A 20,029-nucleotide genomic window follows, 5' to 3' on the forward strand; every position below is an offset into this window, starting at 1 on the left:
CTATCATATGTAGCATAAGTAAGCATTGTTGGTTCATTACTCAAATTACTCAAATGCTAACTATTCTGCTTTGGTGAAAACACATCAGGCACTGAGTTGGCTTGACCAATACTGTTGAGTGTAAACAAACAAACAAACAAATACAATAAAAATCCTGCCTCAGTCCCAGGCCAGCCAGAATAAGATAAGCATGGCACCCCTACATCATAATGCACCATTGTGAGTCTGAAGAATGCTGTGGGGCGAGAAGGAAAACCCAGTTAGGAAAACAACCCCGCCCCCTGGGAACAGACACTACTGCAGGGTGGCGAGGCGAGCATGGTGGCAGGAGGGTTTCCCACCGTACCCAATCTTCAATGCTTCAAAAAACAAATGTTTAAATGGAAGCACCTGTTCAACCTTTCATCAGTGCCTCACAGAACAAGCAAGCACAGCACAAGGAAATGGCTACGATTCAGGAAAGAATACTTCACATGGGTCCTCACCAAATTAGTGGCATCCTCTCTTCTACTGGGAAATTAGCAATCCATTTAAATTTAACTTTGTGTATCAAAGTGAGAAGAGCAGCACCCTATTCAGAAAGGGCTCATAGAGCTGTGTCAAACACAAGATTCTCTGCAACATAAAAACACAGCCCCAGACTGACTCCAACCAGCCTGAGAGAGCTAAAGCCATGTCCCTAGAATGACTCTATACAGTCTTAGAGATCTCAACATTGAAAAGCCAATGCACCACTTGTTCTAGGGAACAGCTGGTGACAATGCCCCAATCTCAAACTCTTTGACATTAATATGCACCTAAAACTCAGGTGAGTCTTTCTCAAGGTCCTGAACTAATCTAATGTCTGGCTTTATATTTGACAGTATGAAGTGCTTTTGCTTTATAGAAAAAAATATCTTCAATGGCTACTCAAATTTTAAAATCCACATTAACAGCATAGTATAAAACTTTTCAAACAAAAAGTAGAACCAACAAATTTATTTAGTGTCCTCTTCTAAGAATTTTATAAAACATAGCCATATATGATATGTAATATAAGTCTAAGGTTCAACCTTGCAAGATCAGGGTCCCACTGATAAGGAAGAAAACATTAATTCTATGAAAAGAAATTAAGACCCCATTTATTACAATTACAATAAAACTTTCTGCCTGGCATCTCCACATAGGCCTCGCATCTCCATGTAGAATTCAACAGAGCTCATTCATCCTTTCAGTGATTGCAATTCATGCTTCAAAATAAGTAGAAACAAATGACTGGTACACTCATAAACACTGTCATACCAAAGACACTGCTAAACGCTCAATTTCCAATCTATACAGTATTTAAAAACATATTCTTGTACCTTACGAGAGATATTTAATCATCATAATGACTACATGTAAGAAGAACTTAAAATACTCTTGTCAGAACCTAGAGTAAATATTTTATAGAATTGACATTCCTACAAATTCAAATGACTTACGAAGTTCTAAAGTTGCTTGGTGTATAGAAATTCAATGAAAAGTACAAGGTTGGTTTTGTTTGTTTGTTATTTGTTTGTTTTGCCTAATTTGCCTTTTAAACGAGGAATAATCAAGCTGCAACAGCCCTATGTCTTACGATTTCTGAAACATCAATTAACATTTGAAAAAAATCACAAGGCTTTTCACCAAGTGTGAGAAATACACACATCTGAATGACTTATTGTGCGATTAATAAATTGGCATATCATCAACTCCCTTGAGCAACAATGCAATCCTGCCAGAGAACGTTCACACGGTCTGTGGAGACAGAGCGTGCAGAAACCTGAACAAGCTGCTCCTACTCAGACAGAGAGCTGTCATTGCTTAACTGTTCCCCAGAAAAAGGGTGCCGCTGAGCCACATCAATCCAAAATGACTCTTATTCCTGTTCATCTGCAAGACTTTACCCACTCTTCTCAGTAGTTTAGGGGCTATGTATGAAAACAAAGATATGAAAATCCCAATGCATGTTTAACACAAATCAAATTCATTGTGAAGTAAACGAACATGATAGTCATTTCATAAGTGAACATACACACACCCATAACAGGACCACTGTCTACAACACAGGAACACACACACATAATATGACCACTCATCACAACACAGGAACACACGCACACACCCATAACTCTCTACAACACAGGAACACATGCACACACAAATAACATGACCACTCATTACAACACAGAAACAGACACATAACATAACCACTCTCGACAACAGAGCAACTGAGGTTTCTCCCAATTTTCTAAACTTGTGGTGGAATGTGTGTGTGTGTGTGTGTGTGTGTGTGTGTGTGTGTAGAAATATGTTGATCCTCTATATAAAAGTTTTATATCCATAACAATTTTGTCTGTAATTTCTTGTTTGATATTTGATCAATACATACAACATACATACATACATATATACAAACATACAGGCATACATTCAGACACAGAAAAGTAAATAATATTGAAAAAGTTCAGATATAGAATGCTACATTTTCCAATACCAGGTTATAGCAAAAGATCCCTCCAAACAAATAAATGTCAAGAGGCTTGAAAGCACACAAGCCAGACTTCTGCTTTCAATGCGTGTGCATCTTCACATGTGTCTGTTACAGTTGTTTGATGTGGGATTCCCCACTGTATACTGTGAATATCATTGGTTAATAAAGGAACTGCTTTGGGCCTACAGCAGAGCTATAGGGGAGCAGAGCTAGGTGGAGAAAACTAAACTGAATGCTGGGAGAAAGAAGGGCGGAGTCAGAGAGAAGCCATGTAGCCACTGAAAACAGACGCTGAGAACTTTAGCTGGTAAACCACAGCCACGAGGCAACATACAGATTAATAGAAATGGGTTAAATTATTATAAGAGTTGGCCAATAAGAAGCTAGAGCTAATGGGCCAAGCAGTGATTTAATTAATACAGTTTCTGTGTGATTATTTGGGGTTAAGCTAGCTGGGTGGCCTGGATGAACAAGCAGCCCTCTTCTTACAATTGCTTTTTATATTTTATGTGAAGCTGTCATCCATGGATTCTTTACCTCAGTTCCTCGCGTGTCATCCTATCTTCATACCCTGGCTTGGGAACCCTTGGCCTTCTTCTATCATTGCTCGGTATAAAGACATCTCCCAACATTGTCTTAACATACTAAGTATAATATCTTCTTTATGTTTCTGGCATGTAATTAAAATTTAACTATGCCCTTGGTTTGCTATGAATTTATCATGATTGTATGTGACACACATCTCTTTTCTAATTATTGAAATGATACCAACACTTTTATTTAACATGGCTCTATGTTAAATTACTTGTAGGAATGTTATTTAATAAACATTCTAATCCACTGCAGGACCTAAATGTGGTATAATCATCAATCTCTTGATATTTGAAATGCTTTCAATAATACACAATGAATAAACTGAGAACATACAGTATGATAAATAAAACAAGAACACATCAATTTAGGATGCTCTCTAAATACTTGCCTTTGGGTCTCACACATCAATCCATCAACAAATAGCTACCAACAGCCTGGCATGCCAGTACCATTCTGGGTAGTACAAATTAATCAGGAGTCAGAAAAAAATCAACAACCACAAACCACCCCCAAATACCCTATTTAGGCTTGGGTTGAAGATGATACCCATGAATAAGCACTTTGGGCCATATCAAGACCACTATAGCAAAAGTGTATGGGAGATGGGAACTGCCTGGATGAGAAAAGAGGAGATCTCTAGACATTCACTGCAAGCTGGAACAACACCCCTAGCAATGAATCAAAGCCAAGATTGCCAAGACAGCTACATACTATAGTACGTTACTATAAACACATTAAAGCTCTGGCTTTTTCTCTTGGGGAAAAGATGAATTTGGCAAGCCTAACAGACATAGTAGAAGCAGGAGGGTTTTTTTTTTCAAAATCTCAGTTGCTTCCAATATAATAGAAACAAGAATGATATTTATTGTGTGAACTATGGCTTTCTTTTTGCCCAGGGAGTATGCTGGAAAGAAGAGAAGAGGAGTGGGTATTACTATTATAATGGTTTAAAAAGTTTTGTTAATGTTTCCCAAGGTTTGGAATTATTTTAGCAATATATAATTTACAGTACATTTCACAAGTACTTAAAAATAACTGGTTGACAATAGTCATAGAACAATCTGCATAAGGCACCTTGCAAATCTGACCCTTTATAACATCACAGAAAATTATCACATAAGCACCAAAATTTTATAACATATGAACAGAAATGTTTTCTCATTTACTCTCCACATCACAAGCCTTCAATGACCTTTGCATGGCTGTGTCTAGCATCCATCTTGTAGAGAACTGTATCTGAGAAATGCATCCTGCATCCTACTCTGGTTAATAACTTGACCAACCTGGCTTCAGGTATGGGCAAGTTACTTTTGATTATTTAGTAGAAAGAATACCTCTTGAGCCATCACCACTGAATCAGAAAGTATGTTATATTTTTATGAATACGTTTAAGAACAGTTAGACTCAGGACTGGAGGGGCATATTGAGGAGGCACCAGCAAAGGACTGTACACAGGAAAGAGTGGTTACTTTGGGTACTATTTTTGAAATGCCTGAGGATGAACCGTTAAGAGACTTAGCACAGGCAGCGGGAAGAGTAGATGAGAGCAGAAAAAAGGCCAACTGCACTTTAGCATTTGGATCCAAAACCAAATGCCTAAATCATCAGATTTCCCTTATGCTATCTAAATCAGCATAAATTACCTATTTCCAATTTACACTAACAAGGCCCCAAGTGACAAACCAATTAGCTCATCAATCACATAAGTTAGCTTTAAAAGTCATGCTACCTTGATCTCTCTCCAGCAAATAGAGCAAAGTTTGACATAAATATGAAATCTTAAAAATAATTTCAATTATTATAATTTTGTTCAGGAAATCTGCATGTTGCATAGCTAAAGATTTTTAAAACTTTATTGTTATATTTCAGAAGCAAAACAAGCATACCATATTGGAATTTCTAAGATAACTGATAAGGTAAAGAGTCAAGGATGGAGTTGTGTTAGTGGCCTCAGATTGCTGTAGCTGCTAACACTAGCGCTTCCTCTGACATCAGCCAAAGGAGCAGGTGGATATAGAAGGAAGAGTCGGAATGATGGGTCATACAAAGCAGACAGCTGCACATACCCCTGTAGTAAACCCCCTGGAAAGGGCTGGCTAAGAAGCTGCTCATGAGAGGAATGTGCCCTCTTCTGGAAGGGTGAAGGAAGTGCATCTACCAGCCTGGTACTGGGGCACCACTAAAGGAGATCCCATCAGAAGTTCTGATTGGCTCTTGTGAAGACGCTAACTTGTGTACTATCCAAGTCAAATGTTTAACAATGGCACCAGTAGAGATCCAGGGTGCACTCCGCATACAAGGGAAAGGTGGTTAAAAAGTCACTGAGAAGAATGTCTTAATGTTGAAATTAAATAAATAAACATGGTTGCTCATTCTTTCTGTTACCAGAGTTCAGGAAGTTAGGTGTTTTTCCCATGAATCAAAAGGTTCCCAAATACATGATTGCTAGTAGGAAGGCAAGTGGGCGAGGAATCAGGTTTGGGCATTTTTCCTTTTTTATTGTGTGTGAGTTTTTAATATAAACCCAGGATGTAAAGCATTAACACAAGTCAAAACGTTTCTGTGAACAAGTTTCAACAGTTCGGCTTTATGACAGTTTTACATAAATCTCTTAAAACTTTCTGGACAATGTCAGGATTTAAGTTTTTAAAACAAGCAACTTGCTTACTGACAGCAACTTGTGGTGTTGGCAGCATGTCCGCCATGCACCCGAGCGTGTGTTTTCAATGCTGTTCTGTAAGTTTGTTATTGAAAAACATTAAACCATAAATGCTAAGAATGGAATAAAATCCAATTATTTCAGAAATTATGGCAAATATCTATTTTCTAATTCAACAAAATATCATCTGTGAGACTTTTGGTTTAGAGTGATATTTTTACTTAGTTCCAAGGTTCTTTTCAATGAAGTTGGAAAAAATCAAAAATTTCAACTGGAAGCCATTATTAGTCTACATGAAACATGACCTTTAGAGTGAATTTAGTACTCTGTCTAAATCTCTGTATGTGTTTCTCCTCTGAAACACCATAACCATCAGAAGTATTCTGTCTATGACTCGAGTAAGGTGGACCTCAGTCACACTGACATCAGACTGCAAAAGCCTGCGCAAGCCAACTAAAATTCAAACAGAACAGGACTCAGAGGTGATAGTATAGGATTGCATCTTCCATTTGTTGGAACCAAACCCAAAACTAAAGTCTTCAAGTTTTCATAATGTCATTAAATCCAAATCAGGATTGTTGAGGAGACAGAATTTCACAAAGCCTGTTCCAATTTTGTATCTGAAATAAAATTTAGTTTCTCTTTTTCTGCTTGTTGATGTCAGAGAGTCTATAGCAGTAAAATTAAATTTGGTGAATTCTATGAAAGAAATCACAGCCAGCTTTTGGTATTTTGTGTTTTAAAAAATTACTATTATTTTAAGTATAGGGTGTTTTACCTGCATGTATATATGTGTTATATGTGCACCACATATTCATGTTGCTCTCAGAGGCCAAGAGAAGAGGCAGATCTCCTGCAGCTGAAGTTACACACAGTTGTGGAATCAAGCCCTGGGCCCTGGAAGAGCATCCAGCACCTCCAACTGCTGATCAACCTCCTAACCCATCTACTGGTCTTTATTGCCTACTCATTTCAGCCAGGAATTGCCACAGTTCACAAATAACAAAATGAGAATGTTCCCTTCTCTCTTGTCTTAGGGATACATGTCTATTTTGCTTTGTGTTCCTCCCTCCCTCCCTCCCTCCCTCCCTCCCTCCCTCCCTCCCTCCCTCCCTCCCTTCTTTCTTTCTTTCTTTCTTTCTTTCTTTCTTTCTTTCTTTGTCCAATACATATTGTGGCTGAAACCAGCAACCTCAATGATGTTTCAGAATCTTAGTGCTTGTGAGGGCCCACAGTTTTGGATCCGTTCCATCTTGACTGAAAGTCAGAGAGTTTAGACCTATTCTTACTCCTGAAGGACAAACAACAGAACATTTGACCAAAGATGTGGTTACTGGATGCTTTGCTCCTCAAAGGCCAGACAGCAGGATGTTTGACAGGGTGTGATTACCAGGTGTTTTGAGATATAAGTAGGTCCTCCTTGGGACCTTGGGAGCTCTATCCAGTGTTCCAGTGTGGGTCTCTGTCTCTATCTCCATCCATCGCCAGATGAAAGTTCTAGGATGATATGCATGATATTCGTCAGTATTGCTCTAGGATAGGGTCATTTCAGGTTCCCTATCCTCAGCTGCCCAAGGAACTAACTGGGGGCCTCAGCTTGGGCACCTGGGAGCCCCTCTAGGGTCAAGTCTCCTGCCCATCCTAAAGTGGGTCCTTTAACTAAGAAATGGGGTTCCGTGCTCCCCGCAATGTACTGGCTTGGTGGGAGCCTAGCCAGTTTGGATGTTCACCTTCCTAGATATGGACAGAGGGGGGAGGACCTAGGACTTACCACAGGGCAGGGAACCCTGACTGCTCTTTGGACTGGAGAGGGAGGGGGAGAAAAGTGGGGGGAAAGGGAGAGGGGTGGGAGGAGGGGGAGAAGAATGGGAGGAGGGGGAGGGAAATGGGAGGCTGGGAGGAGGTGGAAATTTGTTTTTTTTTCTTTCTTTTCTTTATTCTCCTTTTATCAATAAAAAAAAGAGATATAAGTAGGTAATTAGGCTTGCTTGTTCTTTGTATCATGGAAGCCTTGTGCCCTCCCCTTTTGGTTAGAGTATATAAAGGCTGTGAGAAATGAACTCAGGTTTTTTGCTACAGTGGTCAATGGAAGACTTCCTGACTCTACCTTCTGTCTCTTGTCTATTTCTTTCCTCGATCCACACTCCCCTTCTCAGGAATGTACAGACAAGTTGGGCTAGACCCAACAGGCTCTATGCACTCAGCCATATCTCAGAAGGACCAATAGCTACTCTTAGTGCCATCCTATGACTTCTTCAAGATGTTTGCAAAGTGCTTGGACAAGCTTAACATTTTTGATTTTTTTTCTTTTTCCCCAATGCATGGGGTGGGGGGAGAGGAAAGAAAGAGAGAGAGAGACAGAGAGAGAGAGAGAGACAGAGAGACACAGAGACACAGAGACACAGAGACAGAGAGACACAGAGACAGAGAGACACAGAGAGAGAATGCAAATAGCTTAAAAGAAGCAAAAAACATGCAGGGTGAGATGCTCAACTTAAAATATTATTGGCTAAGAAAAGCCCAAGGATAATATTGTTAAAACCTAGTGTTCTTATTTTATTAAAACAACATCATCTAAAATCTTGTCATTGAACTGGTATTTTTTTAATGAGATAAAAGGATCACAGCTAAGTAGGGTTGTTGTGTTTCATCTGCAGAGGCATCATGGGTAAGGGAACAGCAAAGGAAACCATGCTTGTCCTTGATAGGTGTTGACCAACAGCATTAACTCATGCAAACAATGTTTCCCGGCTCAGCACTGTTACCCCAAAGATCAACTTCTCCACAGATAAACCATGAAGAAATTCAAACTGACCAACTAGCTGAGAAAGCTGTGGGCAGTTGCACCCCCCCCACTGTGTTGTGTTGCAGAGACCCCGCCCACTGTGTTGTATTGCAGAGACCCCATCCACTGTGTTGTATTGCAGAGACCCCACACACTGTGTTGTGTTGCAGAGACCCCGCCCACTGTGTTGTGTTGCAGAGACCCCGCCCACTGTGTTGTGTTGCAGAGACCCCGCCCACTGTGTTGTGTTGCAGAGACCCCACACACTGTTGTGTTGCAGAGACCCCGCCCACTGTGTTGTGTTGCAGAGACCCCGCCCACTGTGTTGTGTTGCAGAGACCCTGCCCACTGTGTTGTGTTGCAGAGACCCCACACACTGTGTTGTGTTGCAGAGACCCCGCCCACTGTGTTGTGTTGCAGAGACCCCACACACTGTGTTGTGTTGCAGAGACCCCACACACTGTGTTGTATTGCAGAGACCCCACACACTGTGTTGTGTTGCAGAGACCCCACACACTGTTGTGTTGCAGAGACCCCACCCACTGTGTTGTGTTGCAGAGACCCCCCCCACTGTGTTGTATTGCAGAGACCCCACGCACTGTTGTGTTGCAGAGATCCCACCCACTGTGTTGTGTTGCAGAGACCCCGCCCACTGTGTTGTGTTGCAGAGACCCCACACACTGTTGTGTTGCAGAGACCCCACACACTGTTGTGTTGCAGAGACCCCTCACTTTGTTGTGTTGCAGAGACCCCACACACTGTTGTGTTGCAGAGACCCCGCCCACTGTGTTGTGTTGCAGAGACCCCGCCCACTGTGTTGTGTTGCAGAGACCCCCCCACTGTGTTGTGTTGCAGAGACCCCGCCCACTGTGTTGTGTTGCAGAGACCCCACAAACTGTGTTGTGTTGCAGAGACCCCGCCCACTGTGTTGTGTTGCAGAGACCCCACACACTGTGTTGTGTTGCAGAGACCCCACACACTGTGTTGTGTTGCAGAGACCCCGCCCACTGTGTTGTGCTGCAGAGACCCCACCCACTGTGTTGTGTTGCAGAGACCCCGCCCACTGTGTTGTGTTACAGTCGTTTCCAGATGAAATGCTTCTCACCGTTGAAAGCACTGTCAAAAAAATCACGATGTGTAGCTGCCTGCTTCACCCCTGGATATTAGCATGCTTTTGGAGAAAACAATATAATCATGCCATTCTCACGTAAAATGGTAGATTTAGACATCATGCCTAATCATTCTTCTATGGTTCAGGATTGAACTCACCAACTGAACTTGAGGCAACTTCTCAAGGGCTTTTGTCTGTATCTACTCACAGGGTGAGAAAATACAATTAAGTCTGGGCTAACACAGGATTTTCTTAAATTAAAAACAAAATGTAGACCACCCTCCCTGGAGAGACAAAATCCTTTAATTGCATCAAAATATCTATCTTAAATATGGAGTCATAAATGTAATAAAGGGATCAGAGGATTAAAGTGGAGAATACTGCACAATTAAATGGAAGCCCACGTTTAGTTGGCAAAACTTAGTCCTACTTAAATCCAAGCGTGAACAATTCTAATCAGAGTCTAAGACAATTCACTGATAAGCAAGCCAGAAATACCCTCTCACTGAAAAGAAACTGAACACACAATGCATAATGAGGCGCTTTAAAAACGTTTCTCTGTGTGTGTTCACCCGAATACTAGCTCGTAGCTTTACACTTAGTGACTCTACTCTTTCCACAACAATGTATTCCCTGCCATAGCATCAAAACGTAAGTTTTATTACACTTATTTATTTGCTGTGAAAAAGGGGAGAACCTTTAGGAGTTAGTTCTCTCCTTCTATCGTGTGGAATCCAGGGATTAAATGAAGGTGGGTGGCTTGGCAGAAAGTGCTTTACCCACTGAGCCAAATTTCTGGGCTCCAAATGATTCTCGGAGATTTCTCAGCCTGTTTTGTGTAGAACCCAGGACCACCACCCCAGAAGGGGCCCCACCCCCATTGATCTGTGCTTTTCCCCCATTGAACACTAATTAAGAAAATGCCCTACACGCTTGCCTACAGCCTTGTCCTGTGGAGGGATTTTCTTCATTGAAGTTTTCTCCCTCAAATGACTTTAGTGCCTGTTAAACTGACATAAGACTGACAGATATACTACTTCACCTGAGTCAGAATGGCTATCCTGAAATCTGATAACACCTGGTGGGAAGGATGTGCAGAAAGAGGAACACTTTTTCACAACTGATTAGTGAAAATTAATGCAGCACTTATGGAAATAAATTGGAAGATTCCTTCAGAGTTAAAAATGGGCCAGCCTGGTGTACCAAGTGTGTTCCAGGCCAGCTAGAGCTGTTACACAAAGAAATCCTGTCTCAGAAAAAAACCAAGTTAAAAATAGAACTACCATATAATCCAGCTATTTTACTCCTGGGCATATATCTAGAGAACTCTACACACTATCATAGAGTTATCTGTTGTTGGTGGCTGTCCATAAATGAAAGGATAATTAAAATGTGAAATATACATATATATGTATATATAAATATTACTATTCGGCTCAAAGGAAACATAATGGTGTATAGTTTAAAAGCTGAAGGGAGACAGTATATGGCGTGTTAAAATATACACTCACCCCGTCTATGTGGCACTCTCTAGTCCTCTCGTTCAGTTGGTGATTAGAGTCAGCCTGAGTCCAATCTGACGAGAATGTAGAATTTATTTGAAAGGATCACAGCTAAATAGGGTTGTTGTGTTCCTCCAGCTTCCTGCCCTGTAGAGCTCCTTTCTGATTTTCTCTGGTGATGAACAGGGATGTGGAAGAACAAACCAAATAAACACTTTCCTCCCCAAATTGTTTTGGTCATGGTGTTTTATCGCAGCAGGAGTAACCCTGACCAAGACAGGTGGTACTCCAGAGCTGTTTTCATTTTCTTTTCCCACATGTTTAAGGATATTGAACATTTTTTGAAATAGTGTAGACAGGGACAGCTCGTTCATTTCTCACCCACCTGGACACGAATATTCTCAAAGAAACTATATTAATCACAACATTGTTTGTCCAATAACTTGTGCATATTTCTAGCTAACTCTTAGATCTTAAATTAACCCATTATTTTAATCTGTGGATCACCACAAGGCTGAGAACTATAGGTAAGATTCTGGCTGGTGGCTGACTCCACCTACTTCTCTCTGTATCTCTGTTCAGATTTTCCACTTGGCTTTACTTTACTAAGCTATTGGCCAAAACAACTTCTTTAATAACCAATGGTAACAAAACATATTCATAGCATACAGAGGGGAATCCCACATCAAAACAGTTACTGGCCATTTGTGTACCTACAAAATTTGCTGGAAAATGGATAGACAAAGAATGTATGTAAGCAATGTCCCAATGAGTGCAGAGAGAAAAAAAAAACCTTCATGTATTCCCTCCTATGTGGAACCTAGCCAATAATATATAGGTATGTATGTGTTGGGCAGTTTCTAGGAAATCAGATCACTCTGAATGATATGTCTACCTTCAGTAACTGCTTCAGAGGTCCCTATGGAAGATCACCAGCCATCAGTCATGGCTTCCTTGTATGCCTACTTCTGACTTACAACTACTTTTAGAAAATGCTTTCCCAACCTCTGGGACTCAATGCTACTGGGTTATATGCTTTAAAGCAATAGATCCCAACTTTCTCAAAGGAGACATCATTATATTACAGGAATTAGTTTGCAATAATTCAGACCTCATGAATATGACAGAAGGATTATAGTTGCCTACAAATATATGCATTCTGCATTGATAAAATGTTCTAAAATCAATTCTTAAATTGTGGCATGGTATGAGAAAATAATGAAGTTTCATAAAGGCATATGACAGGAATATTTTGTGTAGTTATTGAGTAACTACAATTTTTATATTTTGAAACATTGGTATTTAACTCTCAGTCTATTCAAAGAACACATATTTAACATCATTTTTATGATTTTTGTGGTATTTGTACTTCAATACTGAAACGTGTTTTTAACTTGTTGAGTTGAACAAAGCAGATTATCTATAATCCACAAATTTGAGATAATATACTTCAGTTTTTGTTAATAACAATCTCCAAGCTTTTCAACGAGATCTCAAGTTATTCTCCCTATCAGTTCCCTAAGCATGTGGGACTATAGTCCTTTACTAATACTACTGGCAAGTTCCTATGATGTTTCTCCTAACTTCTAAGGCCTCTAAACCTAGTATAACCATATGTACAGCAGGCCCCTGTAGGACTTCCTCACTTCCTACAGAGAAGCCATCCTGCATCACATGATTTGGCTTGGCAGTCAAGTAAACACTACCATGACCTTCTTGTCAACTCTTCTAACGTATTCTGTCTATCAATCACATCAAATAGTCTATAGCTAAGCCTTTTCTATAAATGTGAGAGGAGGAAGGGAGGAACTAAGGGAGAGAGGGGGAGAGAGAGAGAATGTGTTTATTAGCACAAACCTGCATATTATGTTAAAATATATACCATTGTAATTGCAAATTTTATTCATCTCCCAAGCTGTGAACCCCACAAGGATTGAAGGCCACTCTGAAACTCTACCTTGCGCTCAGTGTAGTGGGGGTCTGCAGTAGGTAGTAGTAATTCAGTTAGCAAGCTTGGTAACTGGAATCGGGATGAAGGGAAAGAGTCAAAGGAAAATTGAAAATCCAAAGTTTGAGTTGAACCACATGAAGCTTCAGTGATGTAGAATGCCTTTGAGGGATGTTTGGAATGCATGACTTACATTTAAAACACTTATTTTTATTAGTATGTTTAATTTAAACTTGTTATCTAAGAGGACATAGGTATTTATAATTGAGACAAAAATTTAAGTGGTTTGAAAATCATCACAGGGTTGAAAATCAAAAGCATAAAATTTTGGATGAATATGCTCATTTTGCTATTCTCTATTTTTTTAAAACTCATATGCAACTTACCTGTCTCCTCAGTAAAGTATAAAATTAAAAAGCAGTGCTACCACTACACTGTGTCAAACACGGCTTTACTTACTGAAAGTAATCGCAAACAAAATGTAAAATTCAGTTTCTATCTTTTGGTTTTCTACACTCCACTGTACCTACCAAGCTGTTACCAGTGTACTCACATGACTAGTGAGAAAACACACATATGCACTTAAGAATACTTACATTTTTAAATGCATTCATAGGTATATTAATGATGTTTTCATATTTACATATTTATAGACTTATTTCATTTGTGAATACCTGAATTTACATGGAGACACCAATAAATTAACACACAGTCCATTATATTAAACTTTACTGGTATTGTGGTTGGCAGAATCTGATGTGGCCTCCAACAGTCGCCAACATCCAGTGTCTATGCCTGTGTGTTACACCCTGCCTGAGTGAGGGCAGGGTCTGGGAACTTGCCTCCTATCTACAACGGGTTGTTGCTCAGCTATGAAGGTTAGGAAGAGTGGGAGTTTTCTCTTGTTGGGAGTCTCCTTTCCTTGCTCTGCTGTTGTAAGACCCTCTGTGAAATGGTCCTGATAGAAGGAAGGACTGAATTCCCAGTGCAGCAGACCACAGCGGATGCAGGGAACACACAGACCACAGCAGATGCAGGGAACACACAGACCACAGCGGATGCAGGGAACACACAGACCACAGCGGATGCAGGGAACACACACAGACCACAGTGAATGCAGGGAACACACACACCACAGCGGATGCAGGGAACACACAGACCACAGCGGATGCAGGGAACACACAGAGCACAGCGGATGCAGGGAACACTGAGGGATCATTTCTAAGCGGACCTAGGGTAGCTGCAAACTGACAGTTTGACCCAGACACTGACGGTCACCAGCAGCTGAGGTGAAACTGCTCTCAGGCTTACCACACTGGTTATACAGTAAATGACGAAGAAATGCATTCCCAGAGGAATGCGTTTAAGAATCTTCCACATTGCACTTCCTGAGAGAATACATCTTTTCATTTTCATACATAACCTATTGCTTTTCATAAAAAATGAATGTAACCAACCAATGTGTCCAATACTGAATTTCATTTGGATGTGCCCCAAGAAGCTGATCTTATTGCTGTTTTTCAAGTTTATCAAGTGAGCCAAGCAAACCCCTAGAAAAGACGAACTTGAAGACATTATTTTTATGTCCTTCCTGTTTTCCCAAATGACTAACTCTAAATTAGAAAAAGCCCAAGTAATACTAATGAGTGAAAAATATTTCATCTAAAAAGCATCCCACATCCAGAAAAAAAAATGGGGGAAGGAGTCTAATTCCTCTGAACAGGGCTTGTGGGTTCCTGTAAACAGATTTGGGGTTGCATGTTTGCGGGGTGCGTGGTTTGGTTGTGTACAGTGGAAACAGCCATCTGTTCACTCCATTACCAAGTTCAATTCCAAGTAACAGCTCACTGAAGACAACAGAGGCTGACCTCCTCCAATCTCCTTTTATGTTTGGGTTTGTTTGTCTGTTTCATGTCTGTCAGCATGTAGACATATATATATATATATATATCTACCCTATGAATAATTCTTTCCCCTTGAAGGATGATACCAAATGCCACTTCAGGAGAGAACACAAATTCAGTCTTTGGACAAAGAGATATCTCAGAGATGTTGGAGTTGCTTTGTATTTCCTAACAAGGGCACCTGCAGTCACCACAAAGATTCAAAACCCAGGATGTTTCTAGGTATCCTACAGATGCACACAAGACTTTCCAATCAGACAACAAAGGATGATGGCATTTAACCCACCAAAGACAGTGATCTGATAGATTTCCAATGCAAGACTTATTTACATAATTTCATTTAATTTAAGGCTGTTACAATGCTTCAATTTTTAGTTTCATATTTTGTTTGGGGAATTTTTAAGCCTTTCGTATGTCGCTCACAAGTAATCACTAAACAAAAATGTCCAGATCTGCTTTATTAGCTTCGTTTCTAGTGTATGACTTCCTTATCTGTAGCAACGTTAAAAGTTGGAATTCAGAAGCAGAGCTAGGGTAATGGACCCTAAACTCCAACCTTCAGTTCCTTTCTGCAGCTCTCCCAACTGGCACAGCGCTTTCCAGTGTTCCCAACCATGAAAGTGCTCACAAGCTCAGGTGTTCCTCTCTAGACTCCCACTGCCTCTGCTCAAAACCAACAGAAGACTGCTGAGCAGGAAGAAATAAAATTTCAAACATCTGTAGACTAAATTCCAAGCACCCTGCTATGTTGAGACGATCCCTTATTGTGATGTCTAAGAGAAAAGAAGCACTCCCTCTCTAAACTATACTAAAGTATATACTAACTTGAAGACAACTTTTATCAGTGAAATAAAGAAAATTAGTACACTGAAACTCATCATAAAACAAAAAGGGCAAAACCCAACTAGATTCAGGTTTCAGATCTAACCTGCATGAGAGTGACACCTGCAGACTGTCACTCGGCAGAGCAGGCACACTGCCAGCTCTCCACCTCTTCCACCCACATTTGACTCTGTCTGGTGGTTTATTTGCTGGGTTGAGATGGGGCCTCACTGTATAAATCAGGCTGCTCTCAACTCAGTCTTCCTGCCTTGGCTCATAAGCGCTGGAACTATGAGCAAGTTCTACCATGGCTAGCTTCACACAATGCTTCTGAGGTCTAAATTTTACAAACACAGCATATGAGACTTAAAATCTTGACATATGTTGTCAAACACTATACAGCTGTTTCTTTAGCAGAGAAGCAAACAGACATTGATTCATCAAACCAGTCAGATTTTCATTAAACTCTTTAACCTGGAGACCATATGTTTGCTTCTACCTCAAGTACCTGAGGTTTCAAAATAGACGTACAGAGTAGAAAACTACAGGACTTGTGTTTATAGAACTTAAAAGCTTTATTATAGTTCACATATAAAAATTATAGATAATGCATACTTAAAAATATTTACATTAAGAATTACTATAAAATACTTTAAAGATCAATAAAATAGCTGTTCTTGGCTTAAAACATTCATGCCTTAGATATTAGATCTCAATAAATTCTTAGTTATATCAGACACAGATTTTCAGGTAATCAGAACACGTTCCTCCAGGAAAATTTTATATTTTACAACTTAGTGACTGCCATAGCAAAGTTGGCTTATAAATAATAAAGAGTAAGGTTTTGTTTTTTAAGACAGTGTCTCACGCCCTTGATCCTCTTACTCCAGACTCCCACGTGATGGGCTTACCAGTTTGCACTACCATCCTGGAAAAGTACCTGAAAGACTTTACATGCTGTTTCTCCACCCTACCATGGGTAGCTTATAGAAACCTGGCTTTGAGGGTCTCAGCTCAGTCACACAGATCTGTCTGAGAGCAGGCAGCGAATTCCAGATGCTTCTTCTGTTTTCAAGCAAAAACTTTCTCCAACCAGGGAATTCTCTCAGGTACAGAGACTTGTAGATAACCTACTTGCACCGAGCCTGAAAGCACACAGAGCATGCTGGGTATTGCAATAGTGTATTAAGGCTGCTAAATTTAGGATATAAAAATCTCAAGATATCCAGTTAAATTCAAACAGCATATAAGCGACTTATAATGCACGTGTGAGCCACGTGATATTGGGAACACATCGAATACCCAGGATTATTGATGGCTCTGGAATTACAGCTAACAGGGCAGGGGATGCTTTACCTGACAGCTCTATTCTTGACTTTTCTCCTCATGTGAGTCATGGAGCCCAGAAGATTCCAGGGATTGGATATGCTCTTTCTCTCTGCCATTTTGAGCTTTGCCTAAATAAATTCTACGTTACATCTGCATAATGTGGTGTTAGCAGTATTCATTCATGATTCCATTGCAAACATGGAAAAATGATTTACTTATAATCCCTACCATATTTGTATACTCTCACCAAAGATTATAGTGCGTTGAGTAGGAAATATTCCTGACCAGGAACAGAGACTCAAGTTTTCTCTCCCAGTTATCTGTCTTTGAGCAAGAACATGTATCTCTTTACAGGTCCAACATCTCAGATTTCCAGGATCCTATACAGACTAAAATGTGCCACAAGTAACCGAGGTCGTGGTTACAAATTTCAGGAACAACGCTTCTAGCTATGTCAAGGTGAAGAACACTGGAGCCTATACTGCCTACACGATGCTCTTGACATTTTAAGGACTCACTTGCAGAGACAAGCTAATGTCAGTCTTACCTTGTCACCCTCCTTCCTCAGACTTCCACATAGTGCTGCAAATGCCCACCATGCCTGTATTGATGATGATCATTACATTTAAATAAAGTTTATCTATTTAAAAATATACCTGCAGGTTAATGACAAACCTAAGATAATTTCACAAATTGTAGGTGTACACAAAAATACATTATTTTGTTGCTTTGCCCACGTATAAATTTTAAATATTTATTTGTATTTTTACACACATGTGCAAACATGTCTGTGTGTGCATACAGATCCCTTGGAGTTGGCATTACAGGTGTTTATCCCTTGTCCAACATGAATGTTAAAAACCAAACTCAGGTCCATTGCAAGAGGAACACTGAGCCATCTCTATCTCTTCTACCCATGTGTAACTTTAAATGTCTGTAAATACCTGGAAAGTCAGCAATTTATCCTATTTATTCCAGATCAGTCCAAAATCAACTGTCAGACTTACTAAATCATCTAAATGAGAACTCAAAAATAATATAAAGTAGTCACAGGTCTGATGACCTATGACCTAGACCTGTCTATGTCTAGATTAGTCTACGTATGCCAAAAATGTAATTCCAACTTCTCTCTGAGGTTCTGATGGAAATCCGACTCCTTCACACAGAGATAGTCGAGGCAAACCATCTTGCCTCCCATTAATTAAGTTGCTGCTACCAGCATAATCACAGATGCCTTTCTCTAGTTGAGTGCTGTGCTCCGTCAGAATACAGATGCCCGGCACGCATTGCAAGTGCATAAATAACACGGAAGGGAGAAAGCACTTCATCACCAGTCTTATGAGAATAACACAAGGTCAAGATATTCCAGATTTGCCGTTAGGCATGGGTCGAAATGCTACAGGATTTGCCATAAAATCGAGGACTTTAGTTATATCTGAAGTTTAAATTCCAATTCAGAATATACTTACAAACTTATCTGGAGTATTTTTGCTTACTAAATCTGGAAATCCTATGTGGGCTACCTTACCTTACCTTGGTATTTGCCAGGTTATACATTTCCTTTTTGGTTTCATTTCATTAATTTTTTTGAGAATTTCACACATGAACACTGTATTTACACCATTTGCCCCTCCCTTTCTCCTCTCCAGCTCCTTGTATGCCTCCTACTCCCTCTCAAATTCATGACTTCTTCTTAACCATCGTTACATATGCATATATGTATGTACACACATGTACACATACAACGTCTTCTGAGAACACAACCTACCAAGGCCTTTCGGTGTCGCTCATATGTACATTTGTTTAGGGCTGACTATTTATGGTTGGATAAACTATCAGGGAACTCCTCCCTGAAAAAAAACTGAATTTCCCTCTCTCAGCAGCCAATGCTGTTCTTTATCTAAAGGTGGGAACATGTGAAATTCCCCCATCCCCACTGCTATGTCAACTGTTGGCAGCATTACTCAGGCAGCCATATTGTTGTAATTTTGTGGGCACAGCTTTCCTACCATATCAAGAAGACACTATCTAGCAGTAGGTACACTGGTCCTCTGGCTCTTAGAATCTTTCTTCCCTGTCTTCCACAATTTTCCTGAGCCTTAGGTATAGAGGTTACATTATAGATATATCTACTGTGGCCAAACTTGCCAACTGTCTTTTGGGACTTAAGGCCTTATTAATATGAGGACATTCATGTCTGACACTGTAAATCTAGTCAGTTACCTGTGGCTGGACCAGTCATGGACCCTAGAGGCAACCTACCATTGCCATTCTCATAAATCTAGCCAACTATCTGTGGGTAGAGTAATCATGGACCTACAGACAATCTACTAAACAAATGTAATCTCTAACTGTAAATTACCCACAGGTAAATGTAGCTTCACGGCTCATTAAAGAAGTTTACTTTTGTAACTGATGTACATTATTACAGAAATCCATAATTGGTCAAACCACAGAGCTTACTGCTGCACACTGCACCAACCCCCCCCCCCCCCGTGTCTGCGCTCTGTGCACTGGCACCCAGTTCGCAAGCTTCGGGCAAGGGGGCTGGAGGTTAAAATACAGACACACACAGACAGAGATACAGCAACACAGGTCATCCTTGAGTTCCCCAAGAATGCCCCTTTATTGTGTTCAGGAGCAGATTATATAGAGATAGCCATGCCTCAGCCAAACCCACCAGAAACCACTCTCCTGCCATCAGGAACTCCTGAAGATCTCGTGCTCAGAGCAGCTGTAGGCACTCAGATCAGGGGATTACAAGAAATTCAGGATCTGGGGTCTCACTGATCCCAACAGCTTACATCTTTTCTCTAAAACACTTGGTTTTTTATCATCCTATAGTTGAGAGGTTAGACCCATTACAGCCCATGAGAGA

The 20,029-nt window shown here is 40.3% G+C and overlaps 1 protein-coding gene across 3 annotated transcripts in view; it reads right to left on the reverse strand.

The window, feature by feature from the left end:
* The window catches only part of Crppa (CDP-L-ribitol pyrophosphorylase A), a 235,738-nt gene that overhangs the window by 83,498 nt on the left and 132,211 nt on the right, over nucleotides 1–20,029 (reverse strand). The gene's annotated exons all lie outside the window — the stretch shown is intronic.

The sequence above is a fragment of the Microtus pennsylvanicus genome, chromosome 14 (assembly GCF_037038515.1).
Source record: "Microtus pennsylvanicus isolate mMicPen1 chromosome 14, mMicPen1.hap1, whole genome shotgun sequence".
NCBI lineage: Eukaryota > Metazoa > Chordata > Mammalia > Rodentia > Cricetidae > Microtus > Microtus pennsylvanicus.